This window comes from Hypanus sabinus, chromosome 11 (genome assembly GCF_030144855.1).
Source record: "Hypanus sabinus isolate sHypSab1 chromosome 11, sHypSab1.hap1, whole genome shotgun sequence".
NCBI classification, from domain to species: Eukaryota; Metazoa; Chordata; class Chondrichthyes; order Myliobatiformes; family Dasyatidae; genus Hypanus; species Hypanus sabinus.
The window spans coordinates 30258227-30283974 of record NC_082716.1 but is presented as its reverse complement, the minus strand read 5'-3'; the positions used below and the strand labels follow the sequence as shown (position 1 = coordinate 30283974).

Genomic DNA, 25748 nt, shown 5'->3' with positions numbered 1-25748 from the left:
GAGATATGAAAGTGGGGAGGGGGAAATCCAAAATGATAGAAGACAGGAGGGGGAGGGATGAAGCTAAGAGCTGGAAACTTGATTGGCAAAAGGGACACAGAGCTGGAGAAGGGGAAGATCATGGAAAGGGAGGCCTAGGGAGAAAGAAAGGGGAAGGGGAGCACCAGAGGAAGATGGAGAACAGGCAAGGAGTGATTGTGAAAGTGGCAGAGAGAGAGAAAAAGAGAGAGAGAGAAAGGGGGGAATAAATAAATAGGGGATAGGGTAAGAAAGGGAGGAGGGGCATTAACAGAAGTTAGAGAAATCAATGCTCATGCCATCAGGTTGGAGGCTACCCAGACGGAATATCAGGTGTCGTTCCTCCAACCTGAGCGTGGCTTCATCTTGACAGTAGAAGCATCTCAAAGTATCTTACGCAAGCAGTATCACACCATAGAAAAATTAGATTGAAACACATATGGAGATAATTGAATAAATAACCAAACATTAAACTATCCTCCTGGAACATTTAAGTACTTTAAAAATGTGCAAAGAAACGAAGGGAAGTTGAAAAGTTCTGAATAGAAATCCAGAGCTCACAGCAACTGTATTATTCGCAATAGTGAGACAATAAAATTCTGGGTTAAGGAGTCCAGACTTGGAACAGGACAGAACTTTTGTGCATGAGTGATTTTCAATCTATAGCCATGTGCCAGTGAAAAGAAACTGCATATGTTGGAATTCGAAAATAAAAACAGAAAACCCTGGAAATTCTCAGGACACCCTGCAGCATCGATGGAAAAGAAACAGTCAATGGTTCAGAAACTCATCATCAGAACTGTTTAAATCAATATAGTAGCGTTCAGGAAAAAAAAGCAATCCAAATAATAAAAAATCCTATGAGCTTTTGTCTATGGCAGTAACCTCCATGATTAGGATTTCATTGTTCAGAAGGAAGATAGAGATCAAGATGAGAGGGTTTTGTTATGAATGTACCACAGCTCTGAGGGGCCGAAGGAGCAGGAGCAGCCCCCTCCTTCCGGAGAATCGCAAGATCACTATTAATTCGGGTCTCGGACCCAGGAAATGATAGACAATGCAACGGTTTTGGCCATTGTTCTTGGAGACACCTGTGTGAAGTGCATGTCCCTGCTACGTGACAGCTACCATGGATATGGACACCCTCAGGCAATGTGGGGGTGGGGATTGCATCACCCTACTTTGATGGACATCTACAACTCTGCAAGTCAAGATAAAAGGGGACTGCAGGAGGCGGTACCCCAGCGATGCATCAGAAGGACACCATCGCTCAGCACTCCTGTGCTAGCGGGAAGCCATACAAAGCCACGTGCGTTCCGCCGCTCCTTTGCCTGGGGAGCGGGTGGCTGATAACACCGAAAAGGACTTCGAACTAACAACGGGGAACCAACGCTCCCCCGATTCAACGGAGTTGCTTCATAAAGACCCGGGCAAGTTTTTTCCTTTCCTCACCAATCTCTCTAAAACACGTGAAACCCAGCAATTCCCCAAAAGGCTGAAGCCTGGAGACTTCTGAGTGACTTTTATATCTCCAACGGACAATATATTATCCCCTAGACAACAGTCGAGATTATTTCTTAAGGATGCTTATTACTATACCCGCGCTTTAGATTGAGTATTGACGATGTGCATTATCTGAATGTTTGTATTAACCTTACTTTTGTGCCCCTTTATAAATAAAAACGTTTGAAAGCCATCAGACTTCAACGGACCTCTCTATCTTTGCTGGTAAGTTATCCAGTTACGGGATACGTAACAGTTTTTTAAAAATATATTGGAATCAATAGATAATTTTACACAAGGGCAATGTGGGTTCAGATTTGTCTACAGTCTTCTATTAGAATTGTGTGATTCTTTGCACAGAATCTGCCTTGTTCAAAAAAAAACAATCCGAATTCTAAGTAGAACAATAAAATGAAACTGTCTGCTTGTGTCATCTGCCCTGCATGGTTGATAGACAAACATAAAAAAGTAATTGCTTTACTCAGTAATTCTAATACTTGACATCAACCTTTCAGCAGCCAACAGCACAATTCCTGTGGGCTTATTGGAAATGTTGGTATTGCATAGATTTTGTCGCTTCCCATTGTTAAGCATAAAACATAATTTTACCTTGGATAGCAACCAAATTTTGTTGCACGTATTCAATATCCATTGCAAACTAAAACTTCAGAAGGTGCATATTAAGAACAGAGAATGTTGGAAACACCATGCAGTTCAAGCAAAATCTGTGAATAAAGATGCATACTACAAAATGCATCCCTGTAAAAAAGTAAAATTATTGCTTTTACAGATTGCTATTTATAAGTAAATGACATTATAATTCAGTTGATTAACTTAGGTTTAGTCCTGCCATGGCAAAAAAACGAAGTGATATCCATTAGTTTTTCTTCAAGCTATAATTACTGATTGTTGATGCTGGCATGCTCATTTGTCAAATAAATTGTTTGCTAAATGATCTGCCAATGTATATGAAAATTGTACAATAATTTAGCTGTGAATATTTTTAACTTTGTGTATGTAAATTGATGATTCCAATACTATATAGACTTCCTCTCCAGAGCCCACTGAACCTCCGGCCATGTCCATCAGGAAAGCTACAACACTCGCATCTACTTGACAAATGTGGAAAATTGCCCAGGTATCTTATTACCTATATATGCAGGGCAAATCCAGTTCAGCAATAAAGACACTCCTATGTTAAATACTTGCATTATAGATTTTCATTCACTAAACTTTGTCTATGATATAGTTTTCTTATTCACCTTATCCATCTGTGCTATTATCTCCAGAGACCCTTGCATATGTACAAAGTCTGTTCCTCACTACTCCCCTGGTCCCGACCTTTCACTGTGTAGCCTTATTTTTCTTCCAAAATGTATCACCTTGGATCTATCAAGATTAAATTCCATCTGCGATTGCTCAGACCATTTTACCAGTACATCGAGATTGCACTGGCTTAGACTCCAATCACTTCCAATTTTCAACTCAACTGCAAGCTAATTACTCATAACTCCTATATTCACATCCAGATTGTTAATGATATGGTACACAATAGTGGTCAGAGCACTTATCCAATTACAAAAACAATGCTCCATCAGCCTCTGCCTCCTATTTATGTGTCAATTTTGTCAACTGGATCCTGTGGGTTCTAACCTTTTGGATCAGTCTCCCATGTGGGACCTTGGAGACCTTATTGAAGTCTCTGTGGGTTACATGATACGCATTGTCAATATTAATACACCAGTAACTCTTTGAAAATTCAATCAAATTGATCAAAATCTCCTCCTCACAAAGCCATGATTAATCCTTACCTTTCCAAATGTAGATTAATATTGTCCATCAGATTTTTTTCCAATAACTTTATCATCACTAATATTAAAATCACAATCTGTTATTCAATCTAACCTGGAATATTTGTGTTGTCAACATTAAAATATTCCCTTAGGTTGTCCAACTTACCCATAGATAATTTAAATTTTAAGCATAAAAGAATTATTTTCATATCACTCCTGTAAACTATTAAGCACAAGTAGAAATCCCTCAAATTCAGAATAACTACTCAATCTGACCTTCATACAGATAGTATATATATACACATGCACACACACTTTGAACTTTGACATACTTTAGCAAGAATCCTCAAAATATTCTGATCTTTGATCTCAGATATTAAGGTTGTAAAAGTTTTTGGTGACAATGGTAGTGGAAGAATATCATTGTACAAAGTTCCCTCAAATGTTTTCTCTACTTATATCTTCCTTCACTGTTTGTGGGGCACTGCTATTTACTAATTACCTGCCATTTCCTTTATTACACAGCAACTTTATTGTCGCCAAACAATTGATACTTGAGCATACAATCATCACAGAGATATTTGATTCTGCGCTTCACGCTCCCTGGAGTACAAATCATTAGTAAATATAATAAAAAATTTAAATATAAATCATAAATAAAAAATAGAAAAGGGAAAGTAACGTAGAGCAAAAAGAAACCAAGAGACAGATCCGGATATTTGGAAGGTACGGCCCAGATCCGGGTCAGGATCTGTTCAGCAGTTTTAATCACAGTTGGAAAGAAGCTGTTCCCAAATCCGGCCACACGATTCTTCAAGCTTCTGAACCTTCTCTTGGAGGAAGAAGGACAAAAAGTGTGTTGGTTGGGTGGGTCGTGTCTTTGATTATCCTGGCAGCAGTGCTCCAACAGCGTGCGGTGTAAAGTGAGCCCAAGGATGGAAGATTGGTTTGTTTCACTATAATGCCATTTAGGCATTAAAACTAGTTCCCCTCAACTATTACCCTCCTCCATCTGGCAAAACTGGTTCTCAAGCTCAACAATTTTTCCTTCAGCTCCTCCCACTTTCTCCAGACTGGAAGGGTAGTCATGGCTTGGGCCCCAGCTTTTTTTTGCTGGCTACACAGAACAGCCCATGTTCAAAGCCTTCCTCAGCAATGCTCCCAACCCTCAAAGTGGAGGAGCAACATCTGTATTCCACCTCCAAACTGATGACATGAATATTGATTTTTCCTTCACTTAAAATAAAATTCCCTCCCTTTTTTTCTATTCCCCACTCTCACCTCTTCTCGCCTGCCTGTCACCTCCACTTGGGTCCCCTTCTCCATTCTCTTATGGTCCCCTCTCCTCTCCGAGTCCTCCTCCAACTCTTTACACTTCCCACATACATGGCTTCACCCATCACCTTCTAGGTAGCCTCCTTTTCCCTCCCCCAACCTTTCAATTCTGGCATCTTCCCCCTTCATTTCCAGTCCCGAAGAAGAGTCTCGGCCCAAAAGGTTGACTGTTTAATCATTTTCAAAGATGCTGCCTGATCTGCTGTGCTCCTCCGGGGGGGAAGGGGGGGAAGGGGGGGAAGGGGGGGAAGGGGGGGAAGGGGGGGAAGGGGGGGAAGGGGGGGAAGGGGGGGAAGGGGGGGAAGGGGGGGAAGGGGGGGAAGGGGGGGAAGGGGGGGAAGGGGGGAGAGGGAGAGGGAGAGGGAGAGGGAGAGGGAGAGGGAGAGGGAGAGGGAGAGGGAGAGGGAGAGGGAGAGGGAGAGGGAGAGGGAGAGGGAGAGGGAGAGGGAGAGGGAGAGGGAGAGGGAGAGGGAGAGGGAGAGGGAGAGGGAGAGGGAGAGGGAGAGGGAGAGGGAGAGGGAGAGGGAGAGGGAGAGGGAGAGGGAGAGGGAGAGGGAGAGGGAGAGGGAGAGGGAGAGGGAGAGGGAGAGGGAGAGGGAGAGAGAGAGAGAGAGAGAGTGTGTTGCTTTTGATTTCCAGCATCTGCAGAATTTCTTGTGTTTATTAAAATCTATTATTTATTCCAAGAATCAAGATAGAACCAAAACTCATAGCCATATAAATGGGGTATGATCAGTCCTTTCATGTATCTTAACAAATCTAATAAAATCTGGCCACATGAGAACGAAACCTCCTTACAAATTAAAATTAGTATCCTGGAGATTTTGAGCAAGTTCTATTGTTTAAACAAAATAATGGTAATAAACATTACAAAATGAAACATCAAATAAAGTAAACAATACAACAGAGGAATGATTGCAAGGCTGACAAAGAATTTTTTGCTCAAGGAATTCATGTGAATTATTAATCTTTGCTTTCACTCATGGAATCAGATATTACAAGTGTTCTATGATCTAGTGGTTCACAGTCCAAAATCTGAAGTTTATTGAAACAAATTAATGTTTTATATAGATGAATGATTACTTCTTAAAACTTGTCTTCCATGGGAAGTCTGGCTGAAAACTCAGTAACTTAACCATTACACTGCCTTTCCCAAATGCTATTGCAACTGGACAGGATGGTAACAAAGCAAGCAGACCATAAGAAACAAAAGCAGATTTAGGCCATTCAGCCCATCTAGTCTTCTTCACCATTCCATCATGCGATTTATTATTCCTTTCTACCCCATTCCACCCTTAACTTTTAAATAAGAACCAAGCACAAGAATCTATAAACATTATGCAAAAAAACCCCAACCAAGATTACCATCATCAATTTGACTTAAAGGATATGATGTGTTGGTGATTCTGGATGCCCTCCACAAAACAAGCATGATTAAGAATCAAACACTTCAGGTTGCTGGATCTTCAGAACGGTCAGAAAAGAGTAGTAATATGGATTAAACACTTAAAACAATAGAAAGTACTTGTGCTGAACAAAAGGAAGAGTAAGACATGGAATAAAGACAGAAAATGCTGGCCAGGCAACAAATGAAGAAAGTTAAAGAGATCAGAATCAGATTTATCACTTACATACATGACATGAAATTTGTTGCTGTGTGGTAGCAATAAGTGTAGAGACATAAAATTACTATAAAGTACAAAAATACTGAAAATTCAGATCAATGATCTTTCATCAGAACAGAAAATAATGAGATCTCTTCAGAGTGGATGGATCAGTGGTGGATTCACTGGTGGATCAAAAGCAGTAACCATTACCATCAACAACAATAACTTGAATGAAGGCAACACACACAAAATGCTGGTGGAACACATCAGGCCAGGCAGCATCTATAAGGAGAAGCACTGTCGACGTTTCGAGCCGAGACCCTTTGTCAGGACTAACTGAAGAGAAAGATACTAAGAGATTTGAAAGTAGTGGGGGAAGGTGGAAATGAGAAATAATAGAAGACCGGAGGGGGTGGGATGAAGCTAAGAGCTGGAAAGGTGATTGGCGAAAGTGATACAGAGCTGGAGAAGGAAAAAAGGATCATGGGACGAGAGGCCTCAGGAGAAGGGGGGGGGGGAGAGCAACAGAGGGAGATGGAGAACAGGCAGAGTGATGGGCAGAGAAGGAGAAAAAAACAAACCACTAAATATGTCAGGGATGGGGTAAGAAGGGGAGGAGGGGCATTAACAGAAGTTAGAGAAGTCAATATTCATGCCATCAGGTTGGAGGCTACCCAGCCGGTATATAAGGTGTTGTTCCTCCAACCTGAGTGTGGCTTCATTTTGACAGTACAGGATGAAGGCAATCCATTTTGGATACAAGAAAATCCAATATTTTCTTCATAATGAAAGAACATAAGCCCTGGTATGAGCAACACACAAAATGCTGGAGGAACTCAGTAGGCCAGACAGCATCTAAGGAATAAACAGTCCACGATTCTGGCCGAGACCATTCATTAGGACTGGAAAGGAAGGGGGAAAGAAGCCAGAATAAGGTGGTGCAGGGAGGGGAAGTAGTACAAGCTAGGAGATGATAAGTGAAGCCAAGTGGGTGAGGGAGGGAGGAATGAAGTGAGAAGTTGGGAGGTGATAGCTGAAAAGGGTAAAAGGGTGGAGAAGGAGGAATCTGATAGGCGAGGAAAATGGACCTTGCATTCTCTTAATTGCCCCACACACATTCACAGAATGGGCAAAATCAAGTACATTGTCATAACTTTAACCCCTGAGTTCAGGAGATGGAATTCTATATGACTTTAAAATTTCATAGATAGTAGACTATTTCCCCTAGTAGGGAAGCCCAGAACAAGGAAATCCAACATTAAAATTATAACCATGCCACTGAAGGCACAGGAGCGTAAGAAATTTTAAAAACACACAGAAAGACCTGGAATACTTTCCTTAGAGGGTTGTGAAAATCTAATCAAATGGAATATTCACAACTGTCTGATTATTTGATACCAGTGATCTTCAATTGTGGAATGAACGTTTTATCCCCAGAAGCAGGAAAACTAGTAAGAATTTTTCAAAGCGAGTGTAACACCCTGGGAAACGTTTCACTGCTAGTGAAATAGTCTTTCTGTAGAAGCACTACTAATGTAAAGGAATTTCTGTAGAAGCAGTGATTGGGTTTTGGGTAGACATTACAGGGACTTTGGAATGTGCACCGTCCAATGAAGCGGGTGTTTTTTTCCTGTTGTATGCCTGAGATTGAAGTGATCTGGGTCTTTTGTTCATTGGAAGATGGGGAGAAAAGGTGCCAGAAAGGAGAGGTTGGTCATAGACACCAGAAAGGAGTGAACTCGGAGTGGGGCCAGCAGTCAATGAAGCCCAGGGAAATCGATGGAGGATCAGTGGAAGGGTAACAGTGAGCTCCAACTTGCGCACATTAGACTGTCCATTAAAATTGGCCCTTTTTGTTTTGTTTTACTTTACTAACCCTTTAGTCAAATTAAGAATTATAAAACTAAACCATTTAATTGCATATGGTATTCTGTCCGCCATTTTGTGGTACTGATTTGTAATAGAGTGACACATCATGTAGCATTCACACAAAGAGGAGGTTTTGCATCACAATCTCATACATTTGCTGGGACCAGAAATTGTCTTCCCTAGACTTAGGCAGTCGACAGAACCAGAGGGTTACACGAGAAAGACAGGCAGAAGGAGAGAGAATAAAAACAGAAAATGCCGTTCAAACAGCTTCAGAAGAGAGAAAAGGACTGATAACTTTCATTAGAACTCTTAAGGTAATAGGCTTCGAGTAGGGATTCAATTGGATGGGGAAGTCCAAAACAGAGAAAGGGCCCCATTATCTGCAAAGGCGACTTTGAGCTAAAGAAGTGATATAAAAAAGGGTTCAACATTATATCAGGTTCACAATTTTTTTTAAGGTTGCTTTGTTGAGGGATAAAGTTGAGGCCACTGTTAAAGGCAGATTCAGATGGGGAGGGGAGATCAGAAAGGAAAAATGAAATTGTAGCAAGAGAAATAGATTCAGAGATAAGTGAAGAGAAAGGTAGGAAAGATTCAAATGAGAATAAGAGCTATTAAAATTTGTAATCCTTAAAACCTGAAAAGGTGGGGAGTATTTTGTTAAAGATTTGTATGCAATAAAGGATGAATTGGAAAATGTGGATCGGGGCAGCTTTGAGAGAGTCACATGTCACTGGTGGGAAGGGTCAAGTAAATGCATTTGCTGCATAACATATTGGACTTCAGTATACATCAAGAACAATGACTGAAGAAACACTGAATATCTTGAAGGAATCTCTAACTGTGTGTGGATCCAAAATGTGAACAAGAAAATGCTTGGAATAAGAGGAAGATACCCAAAAAGACAGGAATGTGAATGCAATCCTGTTATTAAACACACATTACGAATTTGGTTTCAATTTCGGAAATTTTTTACTTTGAAAAACTTTGTGCTTGATAGCCCTATTTTATTTAATTTTTTCTTTAAACCTTCCTTGACAGATCAAGCCTTTAGCATATGGAAAAGGAAAGGTATAAAATGTTTTCGTGACCTTTTTTTTGAAGGTACTTTGATGTCTTTTGACCAACTTTCCAATAAATTTAAATTACCTAAATCTAATTTCTTCAGATATTTACAAATCAGAAATTTTTTACATAAAGTTTTACCATCTTTTCCCAACTCAACTTCAACAGATTTCTCAGATTTGATTTTTACCTTAAATCCTTGTCAGAAGGGATTAGTTGCTTTTATTTATAACATGATTATGAAGATACAACCAGAGATGTCTGATAGAATTAAACAACAATGGGAAAAAGAACTTCGATACAATATACCAACAGATAAATGGGAGAAAATTTTACAAATGGTTAATTCTTCTTCTGTATGTGCTAAGCATGCTTTAATACAATTTAAAATTGTACATAGAGCTTATATGTCTAAAGATAAACTTGCTCGATTCTATTCTCATATTAACCCTCAATGTGACAGATGTCATTCAGAAGTGGTTTCATTGACCCATATGTTTTGGTCATGTCCCACTTTACATAACTATTGGAAGGACATATTTGCTACCATTTCCTCAATTTGGAATATCGATTTACAACCTCATTTTATTACTGCAATCTTTGGTATACCAAATGAGGATGGTAATCAGTTTTCTCCTTCAATCAGACGAATGATTGCTTTTGTAACATTAATGGCCAGAAGGTCTATATTACAAAATTGGAAAGAAGTAAACCCTCCTACCACGTCTCAGTGGCTTTTTCAAACTATTTCTTATCTGAGTTTGGAAAAAATTAGCACTATTTTTGATTCGTCAATTAAATTTGAAGAAACTTGGGGACCGTTCATCCGACATTTTCATATGAATTAATTTGGCCTTTCCCAGACCTTCTCTCTGTTTATTCTTGTTCAGGTATGGAGTTCCGGAGTTCTTTGACACTATCATATACTTATAAACTGTTATTATTGCCCATGTTAGTTTTAATTTAGTGTTTGTTTCATATATATATTTTCTTTTACACATCTTTAATTTTTTTTTCTTTTTCTTTTGATGATTAGTTTTGTTTTTTTTCATATATAATTATATAGACTTGATTGATTAATGTACTTTTTTGTTGTTGATGTTTAATAGGATATCATTATCCTATTATTAATGTAATCTTAAGTCTATTGTATTCATAACCTATTCATTATTATGTTATGTTTTTTTTATATTTATATGAAACTCAATAAAAAGATTGAAAAAGAAAGAAAGGAATGTGAATGCAGGTTTTAGTAATTACCCTGAGCAAATCAATAAAGATAAAAGAACAGAATTAAGGTCAACAAGGGCAATGAACCAGAACAGAATTCCTGGACAGAAGAATTCTGTTTTTAGATATTCCGATAAGAGAATTGGTAGTAATGCAAAAGCAAAGTATTGCAGATGGAAATCTAAGAACAAAACAGAAATATGTAGGTCAGATAATATTTTAGAAGGAAGAGAATTACAGGTGCCCCCCCCCTTTACAAAGGTAGAACGTTCCTATGAAAGCCGAAATGGCGTAAAGAGAACATTCGTAAAATGGGGGGCACCTGTACTTTAATTCACTCTCAACAACTAACAATAACAAAATCCTCCAAAGTTATTGACTGTTTAGAATTAAAAGATAGTGCAGTGCAAATTTCATATGCAAGTTCGCTTTCTTGCCTGAGAGCAGAACATCAAATCAATAAGTTGTATCTTCAAGTATATATCATGGCTACTGGTGGCAGCTAAATGTCTGTTAATTTTTTGAAGAGGTCCCACTAAAAATGCATATTTACAAAATACAATGTGAATAGAGTAAAATTCTCGTTATCAACCCTGATTTTCCATTTAAGTTTGAGAAAAGTAATATCAGTCATAAATTATAATCTGCAACTGAAACATTGATTCTGCTTTTCTTTCTATAGATGGTTTCTGGTCTATTAGGTGTTTACAACATTTTGTTTTATTTTATACAAATTAAGAGTTGCATTCACACAAGTTAGCTTAGGTTGTCATTCAAGTGGCACTAAATTTCTCAACATACAAGCCTGACTGTATTTATTATATCATGAAGCTTAAATAGGAAAAAATGTTCATAGTTGTAAAATAACCTATATTTATAGTATATAGCATCTTCCAATAAATAACAATGTACCTGCCTTCATTTATACTAAGACTCCTAAATAAAGGTCAGATGCTCCCACTGATATCCGGAATTTAGCTGTTTTAGAACAGAAGAACTAGGAGCAGGAGGCGGCAAACCCAGCTACCCGCTTCTTCCCTAAAACCCTGTTATGCAGTACACAATTTGAATGTACTTGCAGTAGAAAGATCCAGATTTTGTGAACAGATTATGTAGCTTACATATTGTCAGGAATTTCCTTTAACAATTGCTTTAATATTCTATTCCATTAACGAACAAGTCTGTAGCAGCTTATGGCAAAACATGAAAAAGAATTTTTCTATGTTTCTATCTTGGATTCTGTAATGCTAATATAAGCAGGTGAGGGATGAATATTATTTTTTATATTGTTATGAAGTGCAATTATGTATTCACCATGGTAATGCTAAAATAGCTGCCTGTGCCTTTAAAAGAAAACAGTGACATCAGTATGCTTATGTGGAGTAGAAAGAAGTTATAATATTCTAGAAAGATGAACATTGATGAAAGATGAAATATACACATACACAAAATGCTGGAGGAACTCAGCAGGCCAGGCAGCATCTGGGGGGGGGGGGGGGAGAATACAGTTGAGTGAGCTGCTCTCCCACCACGTACTGATTGATGAAAGGTCAATATGCAGTTTGTGTTGTTTTCTTAAGAATCACCACTACTGCAATGGTTTTGTATATTTCTTGTATTTATTTTCATACTGCATATGTAACTAGTTGAGACACAAGCGTGTACCAAAATTAAGCTGAGATTGTAACAGCCAAAACTTATTTTAATTCATTTTGTTGTTTTTATTTTGATACCCTCTTTCTACATTAAAACATCTGAAACAGATCAAGGATTTAAAGACCTGAAAAAATATTTGTTGTCCTGAGTGTATTTTCTTCTTGTGCCCTTAACTCTTGGTGGAGTCATCGAGGCGCCATCATTACAAGTTTTCCACCAGTTTGGTGTGCTCATCATGCAGCTTGTCTTGGGCACCTGAAACCTGGTGGAGCCCATCCCTTTCCAGGTTTGACCACAGCCGATTTCCTCCAACTAGGTGGCTCACCTTGATCGTAAACACGTGGCCGTTATAGTTCATCTCAGAACCTTTCTGCCCTGGCCGGTGACTTCATCATGGAAGTCTTTCGCCCAGTGGTGCCGTGTTACCACCACCCCCTCACATGGGTTAGCCCACTAGCTAAAGCGGTTTACTGAGGTATGGTGCTTGCAGCCAACACGTGAGAGATTCAGGGGATGGATGAGGACGATTGATGCCTGTCCACTCTGTCTGTTAGGGAACAGGCATGCCAGACATCAAAGGTACTACCTCTATCCAGAGCCCCTATTTGGGGTATAGGGTGCTCTGGATAGAGTTTGTTTTGCCAAGCTACAAAACTAATTAAATGAATGCATTGTGCAGACAATTCATGGTGATTAAAGGGTTGAAACAGCATTTTACAAATATTTGACGTGGCTACCTTGTCCTTGTTTGGTGAGACTACATATGGAGGTACTGTGTGCAATTCTGGTCTCCTTACTTGAGGAAGGATTTCTCACCACCTTTGGAGGTGGTGCAGAGGAGGTTCACCAGCTTGATGGTCTTATGGTCTTGATTCCAGAGGGGTTAGACTATGAGGAGAGGTAGAATTGCTTGGGACTATACTTGCTGGAATTCAGAAGAATGAGAGGGGATCTTATCGAAACATATAAAATTATGAAAGGGATAGGTGAGATAGAAGCAGCAGAGTTGTTTCCAACTGGCAGGTGAGACCAAAACTAGGGCGCATAGCCTCAAGAGTCGGGAGAGTCGATTTAGGACAGAGACAAGGTGGAACTACTTTTCCCAGAAAGTGGTGAATCTATGGAATTCTCTACCTAATGATGCACTGGAGACTACCTCAGTAGATATATTTAAGACAAGGGTGGATAGATTTTTGCATAGTAGGGGAATTAAGGGTTATGGGGAAAAGTCAGATAGGTGGAGATGAGTCCATGGCCAGACCAGCCATGATCTTATTGAATGGCAGAGCAGACTCGACAGGCCAGATGGCCGACTCCTACTCCTTATGTTCAGACCAAGAGATCCCAGCAACTGTAAATTGTATATTAGTGATCAGATTATTAGTTAGTGACTACTACCATCTACAATAAGGTATCTGTCGAGGCCAGAAGACTGCATTAAAACATGGTCAGGATGAAAATCTAGACATAAATCTTTACCAGTGCTCTCAGGGAGGTTTTGAACTAACTTGTTTAGTAGTTCCTGGTAACTGGGTTTTAACATGAGATAAAGAGGGAGATAAAAGAAGGGTGTTGGTAATGTATTTTAAAGAAACAATTCATCTGCGAGATGGGATATTCAAATATCAGCGTTCAAACAAAGAACAATAAGGTTGCAGTAAAGCAAATCTGTAGGCAAATTGCTAGCAACCACAAAACACTCGAGTCACAGCAGACATCAATTACATTAATATCAATTTGGGATACAGATTGTCTGAAAACTAGAGGCACAGAGCTTCTGAGTGGCATTCAGAAAATTATTTGAGCCAAAATGGAACAACCCTTTCAGGCAGAGATGCAATTCCAGATGTTAGGAAATGAAGGAAAATTGGGGAGAATTTTTGTCATGAGGATAATATACAAAGATTTAGCATAGTTGTGGAAAAAGACGAAGATGGATTAGGAGTATCAATTATAAACTGGAAGCCAACTTTAATCCAATGACAAGTGATTTAAAAAAATAAATAGAAACAATTACTGTAAAATGTATCATTCTCAGAGCAAGGTTGAGTAAGCAGAAAGATTTTAGATGTTCAGGTCTAAAGGACGAGATTACCAAATCTATTGTCCTTCGGACGAGAAGGTACAAAGTAGATAAAATAAGGCAAAAATGAGAGGCATATATTAGACACTAGGTCCTTATTACAGAAGGAAGAGAAGTGGAAGAAATTCAAAGCTGTTTTATAGATATGTAACAGCAAGAAGATAATCACAGAAAGATGAGAAACAATAACCTGCCCATGGATACAGAGGATTTGTGTTAGGTTTTTAATGAATAACCAGAGGAGGAGAACCATGTCAATATTGTGATTAAGCGGTGAGAATGGGAAATATTGGATGAAACAATCATGGTAAAAGTATTAGATTCAGAGTCACACAGCCTGGAAACAGGCCTTGAAAGGACTCAGAATCTCTAAATCTCTTTGAAGGAAGAGAAAACTCTGGTAGTCTGACCAGCAATTTTTTTAATCTTCTCTGGTTATATCAGTGGTGTTAGTGGACTGGGGTATTACTGCTGTTGTAATATTGTTCAAAGAGGAATAATGCAAGTAATAATAGGCCAGTTATTAATTAATAGTTAATAATAGATGACAGGCTGAATCAAAAGTGATGTAGCCGATCAAAGGGGTTGACAAATCAACATGTAGGAAGGACACTGAAAATCTGACCGAATGGTGCCATCCATAACAACAACCTCTCACTTAGTGTCAGCAAAACCAAAGAGCTGATTATTTACTGTCGCGGGAAGAAATCGGGAGTCCATGAACCAGTCCTCATTAGAGGATCAGGTGGAGGGTGACTATCTTTAAATTCCTTGGCAATATCCTATCACAGAATCTGACCTGGGACCAGCACGCAAGTGTCACTACAAAGAAGGTATGGCAGTGCCTCTACTTTCTCAGAAGTTTGTGCAGATTTGGAATGTCATCCAAAGCTTTGACAAGCTGCTAAAGATGCAGTCTAGAGTATCCTGGTCTAGAATGGGAATGCCAGTGCCCAAGAGTGGTAAAGCCTACAAAAAGTGATGAATAGAGCCCATCGAGCATATCTACAAGGAGAGCTGCCACAAGAAAACAGCATTATCAAGAACACCCACCATCCAGGCCATCAGGAAGGAGCTGCAGGAGCCTAATGCCCCAAACCACAAGGTTAAGGAACAATTATTAGCCTATAACTATCAGTCTCCTGAACCAGTGTGGATAACTTCACTCACGTCAACACTGAACTGATTCCAGAACATATGGACTCACTTTCAAGGACTCTTCAACTCATGCTCTCAGTATTATTTATTCACTTATTAGCTTTTTTTTTGTATTTGCAATTTATCTTCTTTTGCACATTGGTTGTTTGACAGTCTTTGTGTGTGGTTTTTCATTGATTCTATTGTATTTCTCCATTCTCCTGTGAAAGTCCAAAAAAAAACAAATCACAAGGCACAAGGTGGCGTATACGTAGTTTGCTTTAAATTTGAGTTAGTTTAATGTCAGTGACAGCAAATTGATGGAATGAATTCTGAGGGTCAATCAAAACTTTGATTTTGAAAGACACGGATCAATCAAGAACAGATGTTAAGAGCAGGTTGTGTCCGACTAACTTGGTTCATATTTTTGAGGAGGCAATCAAAGAGGATCAATCACGTGGAGTTTAATTGTATTATCAACTGATAAAAGTTGGAACACGATTCTAGGATTTTTCAAAGTTGTGGTCTACATAGCTTTTGAACAAAAACCTACACGGCTGGTTGTTCAGAAAAGAAAAAGCACATGGAATCCAAGGCAGAGCAGCAAACTGAAGCTTGATATCATTGGTACCTTGCTATTGCAATATACTACTTGCTATTTGTAGTATATGTTAATGTAGACTTAAATGTGGGATACATAAGTTATTTACAACAGATACTAAATTGGTCATGAAACTTAGGAGGATCATTAAACCGGTTAGTCTGGCAAAAAAGTAGCGAACAGAATTGGACTGAGTGAAATAGAAGGTATAACCTTGAGATACTAAAAAGCTAGGACACACATACAGAACAGAGGTATGAAGAACAGGAGAATCTTGGAACGTATGTCAACAAAAAAATCAGAAGTATAGGTAAAAAAATATGCTCTCAAGTATAAAGAGCTTTTTAAAAAATTGCTTTCTTAGTTAAGGCACAAAAGTAAAACCTCGAGGGTTTGATAAAACTATACATGACACCAACTGAGTTCAATATATAGTTCAGGCAGCGGAATTACAGGAAAGATGTGGATATACTTACGCTGTCAGGACTAGAAAATTTTGGCTGTAAGGAAAGATTGGATAAACTGGGATTGTTTATTTTGGAAAGTAGGTGGCAGAGGGGAGCTTTAATTTAGATGCATAAAATTACAAGCAGTCTAGATAATAACGATTTCCTTTCATAGAATAATGAAACCCAAAGAGTGCGGGGTATAAAGTTATTGGAAGAAAAACTGCAAAGAAGCTAAGGAATGCAGTTTTGACCTTCGTAGCAGCAAGGGCCAGGAACTCACTGAATGCTAGCCAAAAACACTGATCAAATCTAAAAGGCACTTAGATGTCTAAGCGCGTTGTGAACTCCTGTAAGGTGGAATTAACCGAATTGCTTTTTTTTCAAACCAGCTTGGACGCAACCTAAATAAGGTTGAAAGGAAAATATTGTTCAGTGTTTAAGTCAACATTTTCTAACTCCTCCGAAACATGTTCCAACTTTCATCATTTACAATATTTAAAAGAAATGAAGTTAATTCTGATCCATGACCACACCAGATACGTTCACTATTTTCTCCAAAACCCACTGCTTCAGCTAACAGAATATAAATTACTGTGATGCAACTGCTTAGAGTATACGTGACATCAGGCAGTATTAAATTCCAAGTGACATGGTTAAACCTTCCAAACTCCTTGGAAGCACTCTCCATTTTCCTTCCACAACTGATACTGTATATCCTTTTATTAAGTCAACACTCCTAGATGGCTGGAAGAGTGCTGTTTCATTGTGATATATCCCTTTAAAGAGCTGTCTGGGAACACAGCTGTTTGGCGAAATGCAAATAAATACAAAAGTAGTAGATCAAAAGCAGCACTGCAATGAAACTGACAGAGCAGGATGTTCAAAGGGAAAACTAGCAATGTTTTTCGGTAAAACTTATAACTGAAGATCCTGCTTTTTAAAGAACTTCCTAAAACAGCAATACACAAAAATACAACTGCAGATGCTTTTGTCTACCTATCCTGGAGAACGACCACATCAACTCTGCCTCTCATTCCCATCTAGATATGTCCATACATGGCCTCCTCTACTGCCATGATGAGGCCAAACACAGGTTGGAGGAGCAACACCTCATCTACCATCTGGGTAGCCTCCAGCCTGTTGAATGAACATTGAATTCTCCAATTTCTGGTAATTCCTTCCCCACCCCCCTATCCCAGGTCCCTCCCTGTCTCTCTCCCCTTTCAACTTTCTGCTTCTTTATCTCTACAGTTCTTTCACGCTTATCCCCTCCCCCCTTTATCTTTCCTCTGATTGATTTTCCACCTGGCACCTCTAGGCCCCTACCCCCTCCCCTATCTCTATTACTGGGCTTCGGCCCTCTCTTCCCCCCCCCCCACCATTCCTGATGAAGGGTCTCAGCCTGACAAGTTGGCTACTCTTTTCTCACGGATGCTGCCTGACCTGCTGAGTTCTTCCAGCGTTGTGTACATATTCCTAAAACAGCATTTGGATCAGCACCAAATGCTGATTTGATGCCATAAAAAGGTAGTAAAACAATTTCTGGGTTATTGCTTACTTTGGGTGTGTGCTACGTGACCATAGAACCAATAATCTGAATGTCACTATCAGATTGCACAAGCAAACAGCTGAGAGAGCAGACGAATTTTTCATCCCACTTAAATACAGTTTATGTTGCTAATAAATGCAATAAATATCAGAACTTACCAGACAAAAATCTGTACCATTTTTAAGACATAAAAGATTTGGGCATACAAATAAAAAACTTAAAAATAACGACTAAAATGACAAGACATCAGGATTCCTGCAAAGGATATCTGCTCGCTCTAAGAACATTCTTTCAACGCCCTTTGATACCATTGCTTTCATTGACTGAGATTAGATTCTGTGAAATAATACTTGACTATATTATGTGACTATATTTAGAAGTAATGTTCTAATGCAATGTTTGTCTTACCTGCTCCATCAGTTGATAAACATCTTTACGATTCTTCGTAGAAGAATGAGGGGAGATTTGATAGAGGTATATAAAATTAAGATGGGTATAGATAGAGTGAATGCAAGCAGGTTTTTCCCACTGAGGCTAGTGGAGAAAAAAGACCAGAGGACATGGGTTAAGGGTGAAGGGGGAAAAGTTTAAAGGGAACATTGGGGGGAGGCTCCTTCACACAGAGTGGAGGGAGTGTGGAATAAGCTGCCAGATGAAATGGTAAATGCAGGCTCACTTGTAACATTTAAGACAAACTTAGGATAGGTACATGGATGAGAGGGGTATGGAGGGATATGGTCCAGGTGCAGGTCAGTGGAACGAGGCAGAAAAATGGTTTGGCACGGCCAAGAAGGGCCAAAGGGCCTGTACTGTTCTATGATTCTACGATTCTTTGATAAAGAAAAACAAAACCTACATTGGCACTACTAAACTTTTTAGTTAAATCTGTGCAAATTCATAGAGACAAAGACATTTTTTTCAGGGCCAGAATTACAAGTTTATAGCACCAGAGGTGGTTCCTGGAGACCTCTATGGACCACGGAATAAAAGAGATAAGGTAAGAGCTGGAAGCAATCCACATGAATGTTAATGGAAACGGAGCCTACAGTGTTTGTTTTGCTCTGTTATACTCATGATAATGGATACTGGAACCATATGGGTTTGAAAAGCTACTGAAATAGGACTATAGAAAAATTCAAGGGAATATTGATCAAGTTTTGGAATGGGCAAAGCAATAAAGAAAATGGCAAAACACCACATGATTAGAGAAGAATTTTAGAATGAATGAAATACAAGCTAAAAACAAATAGTTTGTACAGAAACATCATAATAAACAGGTCCTTCCTTGAAACTGTTTTTCCATTCAGTAATATAATGGCTAAACTGATCTTGCCTCCCTGCTTGTCTTAACCATCAATAACCAATAGTCCAAAAAAATTATTTCAAATGAATATATTAAGTCTCCACTGCTCTCATGAGTGTAGAATTCCAAAGAAACAAAGTTTTACAAAAAAATCCTCATCTATGCCATAAATAAGCAGGGTCTTTATTCCTGATTTTTTTATCACTACAAATGTCTCTGAAGTTTATACAGTAATTATTAAAATCACAAATAATCCTTGAATTAATGGTGCATGTCAAACAGCATACACCAGGCATTTTTGTCATCCTTTATTCAAGATAGCTCTGCTCTCCAAACCGAGTTAGTTCAAAACTACAGGGCATCAATCGTTCCTCTGTAAGTTCAGGTTACTGGTGACTTTATTCACCAAAGAGAGAACAGGTAAAGTTGTGGACATGTCAGGAGATGATAGGATGAATTAGAGTCAAATTAGGTACAGAAACAGAAATTAAAGTAAGGAAGTCTGGAATGATGTAAGAAATGACTCCAAGTTAAAAAAAACCAACAACAATTGCAACTCCAATTTCCATTCTGGGCCAGAGTTTTGGAGTCTAAATAGGTAACAGGTAAAGTTCTTTGGAAAAGATGACATTTGATCTGATGCATCTTCATACAAACTGAAAAAGGAATCATCGCAAACTAGTAAAGGGGGCAGACGGTCTGCAGCATCTCGGGCATTACAACTTTCCCTCACCTTCAATCAAGAATATGTTCTTAATCTCTGGAATTTATCCACAAATTTCAGGTTTAGACCCGAGAATAGTACATTGCAACAGGATTGGGAAACAAGGGATTGGAAAGAAAAGGCAACAAAGATTGTTCTCCACAATGAGGAAAGATAATAGACTTGAGAACAAAACAAAATGTGGGTGGGTGTGCAGAAAGTGACTATTGTTCAAAGTCAGTAGTAGTAGTATGTTTGTTTATCGACAAAGATAAATGAATCCACATGTAGCAGTATCTTAAACTGTAATGGAGCAGAATTTACGTAGGCTTTAAGTTGGACAAGGGAGTAAGGAATGTAAGAAAATATTTCACACTGTTGATATTTAGCACTTTCTATATCCAACTATTAAATGGCCACATTCAGACATGCCCTCTTCATTCAATAATTAGTCATAACAGTACAAATTCTATCTGCTAGTTACATGTGTGCTTCAGTGATTGATGTAACAAATACAATCTTTCAGATGTTTCTAATAAAGATTGGAAAAATTAAGGAAAGTGAAAACAGAGCAAGAAAGGCAAAGAAATCTAGATTCAAAACAGTCATGAATATATACAAAATCAGTGATGTTGCAAACCTAAGTTTAACTTTACAATGTACATTACTTGTGAAAAGGTGAATATGACTTTTTCAATATAAAATTTATGAACTACCTTTCCCAACATAATTTGATTTGTTTAGAAACATAATGACAGTCAGGGTTTTTAAACAGTACAGTACATGAATAGGTAATCTCCCTTATGTTAGAAGTCATCCAAAACTTCGATAAACATCTATACATGCACAATATACTAGCTGGTTGCATCACAGCCTGGTACGAAGCAGAACAGAAAAAAAACCCTACAAAATAATAGTGGATACAGCCCAGTCCATCACGGATAAAGCCCCTCCCATCACAAGGAGTGCACATACAATTTTCAGATTTGATGCAAAATGGTGTATTTCACTGTATGGTTCGATGTAAACGTGACAGATAAAGCTAATCTTTAAATTTAGGTTAGGAGTAACAACTTCCCAAACCAATATACGTGCAGTCACAAACACTGAGCTGGATTATCTAACCTGCTCTCCTGTTCAAACATTTTGCTAGTTCAGTATCTTGACAAACATTTCAACATCCACATGAATGCTCTGCAGAACTTAAAACATACTAAATAAACCTACCAAAAAATATTAAAGCTTTGCTATTTAAATGTAAGGTTTTAAAAGGCTTGCTAAATTTCACTTACATACTGCCAGGCACTGAATTTTTTCTTTTAAAAGTAGTCTTCTCTATCTGATTTTTACAGCTGGAATTTTAACTTCATCTTTCTATCTCACATCTGCGCCTTAATCCTAATTTTCCCTTTGCATACATAACTGCATGCACTATTTACTACTGAATCAAATATTGTAATTCATATTTCACAGCTTTAACTGTGTAACTTTAAGGATTCTATTTAGGAAATTATACCTCAGCTTGCCTTTTTCAAAAAATGTCTCGATAACCTGTAGAGGGCGCCATGCCGTTTTACTGATCTTGTTAAGGAGATGTTATGAATATGTCAAACTGATCATTTTCACTTGAAGAATTTGGGTGGTCCTAAGTCAAGGCATGCATGCATCTGGTCCAGGTGCATTTTCACAAACATTAGTATGATTTGTCAGAGTTGGTGGGCTTAATTTCAAATGACATCACTTGTAAAAAATTATATTCACTACATAATTTTTAATTACTAATTTTATAATTACACAGCTGTTCATGAAAATATATACGAGGGGATGGGGAAGAGATGTGAAGAGGAGGAAAGACAAAAAGGCAGATGAAAATCAGTGTTATAGACCATGAATAACCTTAATGAGTAAAGAGAATCATTAAAAATGAACTTCCCAGTATAATTTTGAAAGGGTGAATGAATTGGGTTAAGTAATATGCCACACAAAACTACTAAAAATAAAGATTTTTCCCAGTTTTCCCAATGGCCAACAGACATCGACAATTGCCTCCTCTTGGGTGTTTAAAATCCCAGTTAAACATGATTCTTACAAGATCAAAAAAGAGGATCAGTATTAACTTAGTCAGTTTTGTGTGTGTATTACATGTTAAAGTATACACTACCACAAACTTTTACTTAAATAATTTAATCACCACATAATAGGTTTAAGTGCAATAACACTCTCAAGACATTACATGCTCTCAAACACATCATCTAGGTCCAAACAGAGGTGCAATTTTTATCTTTGTCTTTTTTAAACAATTGCAAGATACTGCGAGTTATTAAGAACATTAAGTACTGCAGGTCTACCCCACTAGCAGTGGTGCAGGAATTGTTAGGCAGCTTGTTGCAGCCTCTTTCAGCTACCTAGGAAAGGGAACGACACAGGTGGTGCATGACTTCATATGGCTGTATCCATGGGTATTCACACATGGTTGAATTGACAATTAAACTTGAACTTAAAAATTAGTACAGGACAATCTACGAAAGAAATCAAGAATGATCTCTTTACACAAATGATAGCAAAAATCTATCACTCTCGTGAAAGGCTATGGGATCAATTAAGGTTGACGATTTTATGTTGGATAAGGACTTCAAACTACAAGTACGTAAAAGGTAAAAATCTATTACAAATCTAAATTAATATCAAAATAAGACTGAACAGCAAGTGTTCCATATCCCAGGCGTGTGATGGAAGACAGGTATCAACAATGCCAATAGCAACCTACTTATACCAATTGGATTCCCACTCTAAGCATGAATATGGCCTCCCAGATGATACAAACATTGGTAAATCTAACCAACATTCTTCCAGCATCTGGAGAAGACCTGCAATTATTAAACTCAAAGTGGTGACTTAGTAGAAAGGCTAAAGTGTTGATCCTTCAGCTTACATCAAATTTCATCATATTGTATCAAAGGACAAGAACAGAAATGTCAGAGAGGAAAGAGTTATAACATTAAGGTGGCAAAAGGCAAGGATATCTGAAAAGTAACTGCCCAATTTGGGCAAGGCACTGAATACTACCAATGTACTGAGTTTGAAGGAGTAGAACAAACTCACTGGCTTTTTAATAATGCTCAAGACTTCTTTTGGCAATAGGTTTCCAGAATGACTTGGTTTCATGCCTTTAGAATGAAAATAAAGTTAGGGATGAGGGAGAAATACATACAGGTTCAAAATCTGCCATCCATGCATGTTTCATTCTAGAACAGACAAGGCAATATCATTGCTGTCTTATTCATGTACCCAATTTTAAGAGAAAATATTTTTAATCAGAACCTAATTCACTGAAAGATTCCAAATGCCAATTACACAGAAATTTCAATTCACAAAGTTTAGAAAACAAACCAATGAGTCATCCTTACGTCAATGTGATAAAAGCAAAGCACATGAAAACTATAAATGGCATTCTCCAGAAATAATTTATTATGTTTCAAATTAAAAACTGAGCAATTATTAAAAGCAAAGTGCTGCAACAATAATAAAGATTATATTTCATTTAATTTTTTGCATAGCTGACTTTTAAAGTATATTAAAATAAGCCATTGCAGGTTACAGTTGGCATACAAAGAATACAATAATAATGCAAAAATCTTCATTGCTTCCAAAAACATTTACAAATTCAGATTTTTTTCTTGGCAATAGAAAAGACATAATTGAGTTGTATGAAGCAGAAGTGATTTTGTATTCCTGCACAATTTAAGACTAGTTAACTCAAAAGTGAAAATCACAGTGGAGCAGAGTGATGGCACTAAACAGCGACTCCTTTGCTTGTATCTTTGGAAACAGCTCAACTTCCGTCTTTAATATCTTTATTTTTCCCTTCCAGGAGGTACACACTGATTGTGGTTCTTTGCAGGAACGGAACCCGTTCTCGGGGTTTCACAACCGGCCATTGTTGTTCAAGGACTCGGCCTAAGAGTCCGGCTTTGATTTGGAAGCCTAGGGTCCTGGGACTCTGGAGATGGGTGGATCGAGGGTTGGTGTCACAACAGGAGACCCGTGTGTCGCTAAAGGAGTTGGAATATCTGCAGATGTGTGCCCAGAGTTTTGGGTACAGAGCTTGAAAAAAAAAGCCACGTGGTGGACTTATAACATCGTAAACCAGGGAGTTGTTTGTTATGTCTCCCCGCTCGCTGGGAAAATGAAGACAACTCTTTCTCCATTATTAGGGACAGAGAGAACCTGTGGTATGTCGAATACCAGGTGAAACGCAAAGTCTTCGGGGTAACTGGAAGTCTGTGTCTTTGCTATTGCCTTGCACCCGTTTTGAGTGCTCAGTGGTGGGTGCTGATGCTTTTTTTTTGCTGGTGGAGGGAGCAGGGATTGTTGCTCGCTGCCACTTACATGCGGGAGGGGGGAGCTTGGGGGGGGGATTTGGGGTTCTAACATGTGACTGTCGTTCATTCTTTGGGGCACTCCTCTGTTTTTGTGGATGATTTCAAAGAAATAAAGCATTTCAGGATGTATATTGTATATATTTCTCTGACATAAAATTGTACCTTTGAAACATTCACTATGAAATCCCATAACAAATTTAAGAGAAGTCTTTACTCAAAAAGAGTTGTAAGAATACAAAAATCATCAAACGGATTGGCTGTGATGAATTGTATGAAATTATTTATGGAAAGTCTTTGCAAGTACATGAGCAAGAAAGGAATAAGATTTGGAAATGAATTCAAATATTGTGGCATCAAGTATGTGTGGGGCAAAGATCAGTTTAACCAGCATACATGCAGCATAATTGAATGGCAGTGATATAATCAGAAGGAAAGCACACCAGCAACTTTACCTTCTTAAAAGGTTCAGAAGGTTCAGCATGTTATCAAAAACCTAACAGACTTCTACAGATGTACTGTTGAAATATTCTGACTGGTTGCACCATGATCTAGTACAGCAATTCAAATACAAGAAGCTGTAGAGTAGTGAACTTGGCCCATCACAGCACAAGCACATCCCTCCCCACCACTGGAAGTATCTATGGAAGGTGATGCCTCAAGAAGGCTACGTCTATTGTCAAAGATGCCCACTGTCCAGGCCATACCATCTTCTCACAGCTACCATCGGATAGGAAGTACAGAAACCTAATGTCCCACATAACCAGGTTCAAGAACTTACCTTCGACAATTCAGTTCTTGAACCAAACAGTACAATCCTAATCACTACCCCAAGATACCAACACAATGACCACTTTGCAATTTTGGCTTTTCTTGTTTTTTGGTCTAATTATGTGCTTTCATGTATAAATTGTGTATAATTCAGATGTAAGTTTTACATCTGAATGCTGCTTATACAATACAATGTGCACCATGGTAGCGTAGCAGCTAGCGCAACGTTATGACAGCTCAGGGTGTTGGAGTTTAGAAATCAAATCTGTAAAGGGTCTCTGTCTTCCCCACGGAATGAGTGGGTTTTCTCTGAGTGACCCGGTTTCCCCCCCACAGTCCAAAGATATACCAGGTAGGTTAACCGGTTATTGTGAATTGTCCCGATTCGGTAAAGGTTACATCAGGGTCGTCGAGGGGTGCTGGGCAGTCCGGAAGAACCTATTCCCGTGCTCTATCTCTAAATAAAATGTGCTTGTGATGCTGCTGCATCATCTTTCCATTGCACCTGTGTATAAATGTACTTGTGTCTATGGCAATAAACTTGAATACGAGATAGAGATGTTATTTCTTTAAAGGAATATTCATTCTTACTTGATAACTTTGGTTATGGTATTAAAGGGAAGCAGAACCTAAATAAATGGTTAACTCCAAGTGACAATTCACTGACCCTCAATTTGAAAATGAATACGACACA

General features: G+C 38.5%; 1 protein-coding gene across 4 annotated transcripts in view; it reads right to left on the bottom strand.

Moving 5' to 3' along the window:
• Positions 1-25748, bottom strand: part of LOC132401802 (receptor-type tyrosine-protein phosphatase F-like) — a 362488-nt gene that overhangs the window by 319275 nt on the left and 17465 nt on the right. The gene's annotated exons all lie outside the window — the stretch shown is intronic.